The sequence below is a fragment of the Capsicum annuum genome, chromosome 2, assembly GCF_002878395.1.
Source record: "Capsicum annuum cultivar UCD-10X-F1 chromosome 2, UCD10Xv1.1, whole genome shotgun sequence".
NCBI lineage: Eukaryota > Viridiplantae > Streptophyta > Magnoliopsida > Solanales > Solanaceae > Capsicum > Capsicum annuum.
Genome location: NC_061112.1, coordinates 134347652 through 134359600, shown reverse-complemented (window position 1 = coordinate 134359600; position 11949 = coordinate 134347652).

Sequence of the window (11949 nt, the reverse complement as noted above, 5' to 3'; positions counted from 1 at the left end):
AGATGGTATAAAAGAGATGGTGTAGTTGCTAGCCCAAATGCTAAATGGGCTATAGGACATAGAATACAACATGTAATGGATATCTTAATAGAGAAATGTACTAACATACAAATACAAAAACAATTAAAGAAAAATGAAATAAATTTCTGTAAATCCATTATATAGACAACTCAAATTATGATAGTGACCAAAGAAAACCTAAAAAGTATAAAACAAAGTATAGTCAAAAGCCATATTATCGCAAAAAATACTTCTTACGCAAATCGAAAGCCAAAAAATCTTATCTAAATAGAGAAAGACATGTTAGAAAATATAGAAATGATAGAAATTATAGAAACAAACTAGAATGTTATACATGTGGTAGCATAGATCACCTAGCAAATCTATGCCCTAAAAGAAATAATAATAGAACAAGAAATTCCCAACTAATAGAAGATTTTCAAGAAACTTTATTAAATGTAGATGAATATATGTCAGACACAGAAAGTATATATTTTATAATAAGTTTTGATTTGAATGATAATGTTAAATCTGATTCTTTGGACTCAGAAGAAGACAACTTAGTAAATGAAATCAGACAAGAAACAAATAATCTAAATTTAAAGGACTTATTGATTAACAACCTAATGAATATTACACAAGAATGTATACATAAATTTCAAAGATACAAAGGAATAGATAGCAACTGATGTCGCATATATGGTTGGTACCCTAGCAAAGAAAATAGAATCAAATGTAAAAAATGTTATATAGAAGCGTGTATAAACTGTATAGAAAATACCTTAAAGATAAAGCTAGAGACAGGAACAAGTAGTGAACAAAGACAAATTACTAATCAAATCATAAATCTAAGAATGTCAACACTAGAAGCTAGAGTAAATGAATTAGAACAAAGACTAGCTACAATACAAAAAGGAAAAGCTATAATAAGTGAAGACGAAATAGATACACAAAAAACAGCACACTTAGAACAATTAGAAACAAAACTTATGAATATAGAAGAAAATGGTAGTAGTCTAATATGTAATGAGGATAAACAATTCTCTACAGTAAAAGTATTGGTAAAAATTAAAATTCAAGATATAGAAATAGAAACTTTAGTTTTAATTGATCCAGGATGTACTAGTTGCCTGATAAATAAAAGTTTAATACCACAACACTTGCTTAAAATATTTTAAAAACCTGTAACAGCAATGCAAATGGATGGATTACATAATGTCTATAACCATTACATAGAAAAAGCTCAGATAAGTTTTTTAAATACATGTAATGAATTCTACAAACCTACTTAGAATGTTAATAGAATATCAGCAAGAGACTTAAATATAAATGTAGATTTCGTAATCGGATTACATTTTTATATACAAAATAGAGGAGGATGTCTCATAACAAGAGACGGTATCATACTATTTAAAAATCTTACTTATACTTCAGTACAAACTTCAAAATTACCAACAGTGTATAGAAAGCTTAAAACACACAACAAAGACTTAACTTCCAACTCACAGCCATGCTGTGAAAGTTGTTCAAATAATGACCAATGTCAAGACAATAGCCTATACAAATGTTGCCAACTTTTGGGCACATGCTTTGTGAAAAAGCATTTATAGTCCTGCAACTTTATTATAACTTCTCCATCACTTTGAATTGGGATATATACAAATAATGTTAGTAAATTTGACATAATTTTAGCAATTTTTCTGTCAACTTTTGTGTCGCTAGAAAATACATGCACGTTTCATGTAAGTTTATTTATCTGTTTTCCACAGTAAATCTATATGGTCTCAATTCTAGCCGACAAAAGTTGTGAAATGTCATCGATTCAGACGTTTTCCCGTCAAAGTTTCGTTTCAACTAACAATATTTCAGAAAAAATGTCTATGTTATGTTAAAAATGAAGTAATAAATAATTATACTGAATAAAGTGATAAGCTAATAAAATATTAAACTAGCAAAATGAGATACTTATTGTTGAAATAGCGGTTAGATACGTTAAAAATATAAGAAACAAAAAAAGTTATTTAATGACTATAAGATTTATTTCCCTTAAATTAAAAGTTATTTTATTAATGGGCATATTAGATTGACAAAGTATAAAATATAATATAATCAAATATGTTGAAATAAATAGTTAATTTGATATTATATTTTTATCAAAAGGTTGAATCAATATTATATTTTTAATTTTTTTTTAATGAACTCTATTTATAAGGAAAGGGTGTTTGATATCTTGAGAAAGTTTATGACTTCTTCTTTTGTTGAGTTAGCTAAAGAGAATCAAAATTATTATTTATCAAGAATTTGCACTTTCGTTTTTAATTTTTGTTTAATATTTTAAATATTTTTTATATTCTTTATATAAGTCTAATTTTTTTGCATTTATAAACAGCTAATAAAAGGATGAGAATTAGATATTTTAAATTGGGAAAAGATACGAATATATCCCTAAACTTTAATAAATGATACAAATATATCCTCCGTCATATTTTAGGTACAAATGTACTTTTGTCGTTAATAAAAATATACATATATACCCCTGAACTTTGATAAATGATACAGATATATCCTTCGTCATACTTTAGGTACAAATATACTCTTGTCATTAATGAAAAGGTACATATATACCCCTGAACTTTGATAAATGGTACAGATATATCCTCCGTCATATTTTAGGTACGAATATACTCTTGCCATTAATGAAAAGGTACATATATACCCTTCTCACTAACGGCAGAACACGTGTTACAATCTTATTAATTTGCCTTTTTAAATTTAATTTATTCCCACCCTACCCGAAAATAATTCTAATGTAACCCACAAGCCGATCCAAATAATAATTCAAATCCGACCTGGTCTAATAATACCTTCAAGACGCATCTCTATTCACACATATTTATTCTCTCTCTCTCTCTCTCTTTCTATTAGATCGGATCGGGTTTGGGTTATTATTTGAATTGGGTTATGGGTTTAATTAGAATTATTTTGGGGTGGAGTTGAGATAAATTAAATTAAAAAAGGCCAAATAAATAGGATTGTGACACGTGTCCTACCGTTAGCGATAAGTGCATATGTGTACCTCTTCATTAATGCAGGGTATATTTGTACCTAAAGTATGTCGGAGGATATATCTGTACCATTTATCAAAGTTCAGGGCTATATATGTAACTTTTCACTGACGACAAAGGTATATTTGTACCTAAAGTATGACGGAGGGTAAATCTGTACCATTTATCAAAGTTCAGAGGTATATTCGTATCTTTTTCGTTTTAAATTTCACAATCAAATAAAATAATAAAAATTAAAAATTCAATTTGTCCAACTAATAAGATAGCAGTATTTAAAATTTCTTTTCTCTTAACACTTTTCGAGCATTGCGGGGACGTATACTAGTTATATCATATAGAGAGAAAGTAAGAAATAAGCGAGAAGAATTATATTATATATAGAGAGAGATATTCAGCCGCCATGATTTTTGGCAAGTTTGTTGCTTACTTTTGTGTTGGTAAAAAGAACTGCTCAATCATATGAAAAACATTTATCGTGCCAACTTTGGTAGAGCTAGGTCCATTTTGTGTGAGAGGGCATTTCGTCGTGCAACTTTATTGTTGAACAACTAATGTTAGTATCCCGACACAATTTTAGCAATTTTGCTGTCAACTTTTGTGCCGTTACAAAGTACATGCAGGTTTCATTTAAGTATATCAAACTTTATTTATCTAGTATGTATAAGAGAGAATATTAAATTTTGGTAGTCCTCACTAGGCTACTTTAGTAATTTCAATTAACTTGTTAATCCACTAAAATTATGACATATAGTTGATAAAGATAAAACCATTTTATTTTTTTGCTGGTCAAATGGGACTTTATATGTGGTGTGTTGTGTTATGAGAAATAATTGTTGAGTTTTTTTTCTTGAATTTTAATTGTTTAACTAATTTTTTTTTTTAAATAGAAAATATGGAGGAAATTACAAAGTGAAGAATCAAATTATTACTACTATATATAGGGGAGAATATTTCATTTTGCTAGTCCTCACATGAAGATCTCATCCATTTTAGTAAATTTGAACAACTATATAGGCTATTAAAATGTTGTACAAAAAATGACTAGTCATAAAGAAGTGATAGTGACATTAAAAAATATCTATTTATCCAACTAAATTTAAAATTAATTCAAAATTTCTTGTCCCCCTTTATGTGGGATAACTATAATTTAATAAAAGATAACACTTATTTTCTTAAATTTTGACAAGAAATTTGTGAAACTTTAATAATGAGAAAATACATAAAGTCCTCCCCTGATGTTGGCCGACTTTTTCAAAAAGACACGTAAACTATACTTTTGACCTATTACCTCACAAGTCTTTCTTAAATCATTGCATATACACCATTTTGACCCTCTGCGTGTATACACGCACAACAAGCGCGTGAAAGGCTCAAAATTGACTTTATTGACCAATTAAAAATTGTCACGTGTAAATAATTTGATGTATAATTTATCTTCTTTTTAAAAAAAAAAACAATAATTATTTACTTTTTAAAATTAACCCATACCCCCTCCCCCCACAATCCCCCCACCCACTATTATCTTTTTCAACACCTCCATTAATTTTTTTTGAAGTAATCATTTAACTATTTTTATTAAGAATCATAAAACTCCATTAAAGCTTCATTAATGAAGTTTTATGATTTAAGTAAAATGGTGTTGAAGAAGACAATAGAGCTTTGCTGGTGTGTCAAAAATGGAGCTTTAATGGAGCTTCAATGACAAGTTTGTTGCCTACTTTTGTGGAGGTAAAAATAACCTGCTCCATCATATGAAAAGCATTTATCATGCCAACTTTTGTAGAGCTGATACCTTACACAGTCTCAGATATAGTCTCAGTTACAGTCTCAGTTCAGTTATGCAGTCTTAGAGTTGCTTGACCAAAACATACAAATATCAGTATTTTTCAGTATTTTCAGTTTATAGATCTTACTCGGCCCATGTTATATGCTTGACCATGCATCCCCAGTGTCTACAGATTTTCTCGTATCTTCAGTATTTACAGACTGTCATGCATACTCAGTATTTACAGATTTTTCATATTTTCAGTATCTATAGATTCTATGTTCTCCACTCAGTACTCTATGTTTTACATGCATATTCAGTTAATTATTAGTTCTGTTCATGAAACTATGCATATCAACCTACCTCATTTAACATACCAGTACATTCAAAGTACTGATCGCATACCTTTCTTTTGCGGTATGATGCATTATATCATAGGTGCTGACGCTCAGTTCCCGGACCGTGCTTAGACTTTACTTCTCAGGCTATCAGCAGTACAGTAGCAGTGGTGAATCCTCATCATTCGAGGACAAATTATTTTACTTCATATCTCTATTTCAGTAGTTAGCAGAGTTAGTTAGGGGCCTGTTCCATCAACTCATATTTAGTCAGTTAGTTTTAGAGGCTTTTCAGACATTAGAGTCAGTTATTCAGTATTCAGACATTACAGTTAGTTATCCGGTTTATCATTATTTTATCAGATTCAGTCAGTTATTTCTATAGACTCATATTTTAGTTTTAAATTTAGTTATTAAAACCTTATGCCATGTCAGTATTCTTTCGCATTTACGATCATGTTATCCAGTGCTCATAGAAGGTACCAGCTCATGGGTTAGCTCGTGGTCCCCCGGGACTGTAAGCACTGGTGCAACTAGGGGGTAGTCCTAGATTGTTACAACATTCTATCAAGTACGTGGAGATTAATACTTTAATATGGGGCAATTTGCCAAACACATAGAGATCATGAACTTGGATATGGGAATATCTTAAACTTGGGAGCATAGCATGATTACATAACTAAGATCATGAATTGAGGAATTCACATTTAATTTGCCTGAAATAGGACATGAGTGTTTCATCAAAACATGTAAAGTTCATAGCTTGAACGTAAGAATGTCTTAAACATGAGGAAACAATAGACTTAAATGTCAAAGTTCATAGCTTGGGATTCATCTTGAAATTGACTTAACATGATATGGGAATTTCATCAAACATGTGGAAGACATGAATTTAAAACAAGAGAATATTGCTAAACATCATGAATTTAGTATCTATCATGGAATTTACTTGAATAAAACATGGAAAATTCAAATTCATAGCATAAGGGATTTAAAATCTTGCATGGAATAACACATGGGCTGATTTGAATTAAAATCACCATGAAAACATGAAATTCAATCTTTTTTGAACATACAATATACCATAATAATGGAAAATTCATTCTTAATTAAAAGAAAAGAGTTTTTGGGCTTCATGGTGAAAGAGGACTCATGGATGAACTCCTACATACCTTAAAACTTTAATCTTGAAGGGGAAACACAATCTTGAAAGCATTCTTGAATTAGGAAACTTGAGTTCTTACTTTTCTTGAAGAAAAATTGATGAAGTTCATGGTATTCTTGAGGAGTCTAGGGGTTTTCTTTGAGAGAAAAGATGGATAATTGAGTGTATATTGCTTTTGGGGGCTGAAATTAAGTGTTATGGGCGGATTTGGGTGAGGAGAAGTGACCAAAGTGCCCCTAGACCCTTTAGAAACTGAATTAGCGTGTGAAACAATTTCGTAACGTGTAGGCCGATGCGTCACATCACTGTCACGTCGGCTTACTGCCTCACACAAAAAATGCCATAACTTTTTGCTCGGGTATCGAATTTAGGCAAAATTGACAATTATCTACAATTTTATGGGTCTTGAGATGTAAAATTCTACGTATATAAAATGTTATACATGTTTAAAGTAGATCCTTGTAGAATCAAATACCTAACTTTGGACGAATCAAAGGCTCTAAGCTCAACTTTGTTTTAATTGATTCTTATGGACATTTCTCACCTCAAAAGCAAACCAAGCATGATAATAAAGATCATGAAACTTATATTCACATGAGAATCATTTAGATTATATCTTATACACGTAGGAACGACGGTTCAAAGACTAGCCCAAAAATGCGGAGTATTACAAGTTGGTGAAGGTAGAGTGTAGACCATGGAAGATCATGGGTCGAATTTCAACAATAGTGAAAAACCTAATTAATATCTTCTCATCTCTCCGATCTTTGATAGACAGAGGATGCATGTCCAACGTGATAGTCGAGTTGCGTGCAAGTTGGTTTGAGACTACTATTATTATAAAATGGTTATTGTCGTGCCTTTGTTGACTCTAGGCGTCTATAACACTGTACGTCCTGGATAAGCTGAGTGTCTATTAAATTATAATATTTTTATACTGTTTTACGTGGTTAAAAATATTCTGTATGCATATATAGTACATGCCAAACCCTCTTCTATTAGTTCGTATATTTAATTCTTAACTCCCTCAATGAAAATTCTGGCTTCATCATTGCCTATGACCTCTACTATTATGGTTAATGGTAACTTTGACCATCAAGGTTTAGGCCAATGAGGAGAAATAACTTGGCTTTTCTGTCTCTGGTGGATTCAAACACTAGTATATATAAGAGAGAATAATAAATTTTGGTAGTCCTCACAAGGCTACTTTAGTAATTTCAATTAATTTGTCTATCCACTAAAATTATGGCATATAGTTGATAAAGATAAAACTACTTTATTTTTTTGCTTGTCAAATGAGACTTTATATGTGGTGTGTCATGATATGAGAAATAATTGTTGAGTTTTTTCTTGAATTTTAATTGTTTAACTAAATTTTTGTTTTAAATAGAAAATATGAAGGAAATTACAAAGTGAAGAATTAAATTATTACTACTATATATAGGGGAGAATATTTAATTTTTGGTAGTCCTCACGTGAACATCTCACCCATTTTAGTAAATTTGAACAAGTACATGGGCTATTAAAATGTTGTATAAAAAATGATGAATCATAAAGAAGTGATAGAGACATTACAAAATATCTATTTATCCAACTGAATTTAAAATTAATTCAAAATTTTGTTGTCTCCTTTTATGTGGGATAACTATAATTTAATAAAAGATAACACTTATTTTCTTAAATTCTGACAAGAAATTTGTGAAACTTTAATTATCTTATAAGGTTTCATCCATTGAAGAAACATCTTCAAAAAGTATTTTACTGAGTCAAACTTTTAATTATTTAATTTATATTCTATTTTTATTCATAAATCATACAATAGTTTGTAGCATTAGATATTTTCATATTAATCAAATATTGTATTATTTTTTAAAAAGTAAGTTAGCCAATATAAATTTTAATTGAGAAAAAAAATAATAAAATTAATTAAACATAAGGAAAAAATTAATTTATATCGCTAAAGACTTTCATTTAAAAAATTTCAGTAAAATAAAATAAGAAAAATTTTAGTGTATGAAATTGTTTGAAAATAAAAATAAAACTAAAATATTCCATAAGAAAAGTGTTATTTTTAACTTATAAAAACTTTTACTCCCGCGTTTTAATTTATTTGTTTGATTTTGACTTAGCACAAAGTTAAAGAAAAAGTAACAAATATTTTTGAATTTTATGATCTTATTAAAAATATGCAAAAAGGACCAAAATATCTGTTGATCTTGTTATCTTAAACATGTCACGTGGAAAATTAAAATTAACCCAAGAAAGAAAAGATATACATTTTTTTTAAATGAACTAAAAAAATAGGACAAAAAAATAAAACAGACATATAATTTAATATTTTAAGAATATCAAAAAATAATCGAACTATACCATTAACTAATATGATGGTATAAAACAGACAAAAAACAAATATAGCAAAAAACGATCAGAAATCACAAATATAAATGTTAATGTAATTTGGGCCCGAACTTAGCACAGGTTAATGACACTAGTATATATAAATTGAAATGGATGGGATAATTTTTTTATTTTGGTAATTGATGGGATAATTTTAAAATCAAAAGCAATATCAATATAGGTGACCTTTTTCACATTAGAACCATCAATAGATGGTAGAATTTTAGTGATTAAAAAAAAGTCAGATTGAACTTTTTCCGTCTTGTTATAATTGAAATATTGGGAGTGAAAATTGGATTGCGACGATCGAGCTAGAATTGCATAGCTGATTTTGAGTTAGTTTCTACAATAAGTTAAGATGAATTATGTGTAAATGTAATCTATTTAGAGTAGATAATCCATTAAAATTTGTATTAGATTACAATATATACAATCCACTAAAATTTGAATGAATTGAATGGATCAAATGTGTTTAAGCTGAATTAAATTTATGATTCTTAATTAAAATATCGAACGCCACTACATTCTATAGCAATAGTTATTATTTTTCATTTGATGAGTATTTTCAACTACTAGCCAAAACTTTCTAGCGTTCTTTTATGTTTGATTATGGTCGGGCATACCAAAGAGTTGTAGCTAATTGGTTTTGTAGTCATTTGTAAATTACTAAAAACTTAGCTTTCGCACATAATTAATTTGAAAATAACAAACATATTAGTAGACTTAAAAAAACTATTTCCTCCTATGAGATTCAAACTTTAAATATATCAAGCTCATTTGACAGAAAGTAATAATTTGAAAAAAATTACATAGTACCACACTTTATACCATTATTGTCTAAAATCTCAATTCCTTAGAATAATTACAAAATCTTGGATTTTAATTTATCTCTCCAAGTCGTCTGATACATCACACTTATCCCCAAATTCAATTCATTTTTTCCTCCTTTCGATTGTACAAGTTCAACGTTGAATCCCCAAACGATAAATCCAATTGTTTCAACCATTTTTTTTTTTTTTTTACAGAAGTGAACCTCGATTTTTCAAGTGTACAAACCAAGTGAGTCACCGATGGGTGACAAAATTTATTTATTTTTTCGATTGGATTCGTCGTAGTTTAGAAGCGAAGGCTGGCCGGAGAGAGTGGTTCTCAACAGAATTTCACCGATGATGCGACGCTGAGAAATGTCACCGATGACGCGACACTGGATGGAGCGAGGTGAGGGTATAGACGCGCGATGGTGTAAGAGACTCTGTTTGAGTTTATTTGGCGTCTCGTCGGTGAGGATCTACTAACAACGATGGCTTGAGGAGAAGGGAGTTGGGGGTGGAGTATGGAGAAAGTTCACAGATTCATGTATGGAGGTTAAAGATGATGTTAATGGAGATATATCTATTATGGCATAAGAATGATGTATTCAGTTGAAAAAGATAAGAAGACACATCACACGATCCTTCACCAAATGTACAAAAGTTGTGTATCTTATTGAATACTTTCTCCGTCCCAAATTACCCGTCTCAAATTGAGATGACACGTTGATTAAGAAAAATAATTAATAATATGCTTAGTATACCATAGCAAGCCTATTAAATGATGTTTATTATTTAATTTGAAGAAAAAGTAATTAATGCAAAGGGTAAAACATGAAAAAAAAATTTTGCCTTGTCTTGATTAATGAAAAAAGATAAATAAAATGAAAAATCAAATTAGAAAATTTGGGATTAGTAATTTGAGACAGATGGAGTATTAGATTATAGATACATGAAAAAGATGTCTTTGGTTGAGAATTTGATAAAAATCATGCATCAGATAGTTTTTTGTGTTGCCGATACATAAGACCTATGTATCTGAATGTTGTGATATTAATACATAAGAGTTATATATCGATATTTATGTATCAGAAAGGTTATGTAATCGACCCTCATTAATGTGTCCAAAAATTAAAATATGAGATTTTACGTAATTACCAAAAAAGTGAAATAAAATGAAATTAAGTACGGAATAGTTGGAATTTATGAAAGTTGCCCAACAAATTAGAAGAATTCTGGCCCGAAATATGGGTGTTATGGTCCAATCACTTCAAGCTAGTGCGATTGCATTTTCTAAGTTTACTTTTTATTATTTACTATATATGTGATGCTTCTTTCTAAAAACTTTCATATTTTATTTAGTTGATCAATCTTTTTATTTTTTTTTTATTTTTCAAGGTATTCCTACAGCCGGCAGCCGTGAGACTAATTCTCAGTTCCTACTTCACCGTTCCTACTGTCAGCGCACTAAGCGGTAGAGAACTAGCCAGAGAGTTTTTTCTGTTCACCAGAGGTGGGGATCGAACCCCCAACCTCTTGCTTAAGGGGTGGGGTCCTTAACCACCACACCAACCCTTGTGGTTCGTTGATCAATCTTTAAAAGGAACACCACTATATGTGTATGCGTAGTTCTTTTGACTTTATAGCTAGTTTTAATTGATACTTGGTCTTAAGTATTTTGAAAGCTTGTGTAACATAATTTGTGGAGGAGAGATATATCTTGTTGGGTTTTGTTTTTTCTCCAAGCTGTTGCATTTTTAAAACCTTTCACGAAATAAAAATAAATTGAAATGCACCACCGTTCACGGCAGCATCACTGTTCACTCGAGATCTGGAAAAATCGGACGATCTCTCTCAAATCTGGCCATCTGCTTTTGAAGAACACATTGGGGCTCTCTCCGGCGATCTTTCTCCGACGAACTCGTCTTGGACTGATCGACTGAATCCGACGTCGGCGACAACGAGAAGTTCCAGAAATAGGTCAGGGTTACTCCCTCTCTCCCTCCATTCTCTCTCTATTCCCTTCTCTCTTTCTTCCCCGATTTCTCATCTCGGGATTTCTATCGCCGGCGGCACTAGGGTTTTCGCTGGCTCAACTCCGGCGAAGGTGTAAGTGGGCAGCACCAGACAATGCTCAGAAGATGCTCCAGCAACTTTACCCGGCGACATTCAGGTGACAGGAACGCTATTGTCACGCCCCAAATCCCATCGGGCCGGACTGGCACCCGAAGCCGAGAAGGCCCGGGAGAACCCGTTCAAATACCTGTACTTTCACTTATATGTCACCAAAAATTTGGATAGCACTTCGTTGCATATAGAAGGGTCTAATTACCTGTATGAACACAACACGCACAAATATATATATATATATATATATATATATTACTTGGCCGTCGGGGCCACCATATAT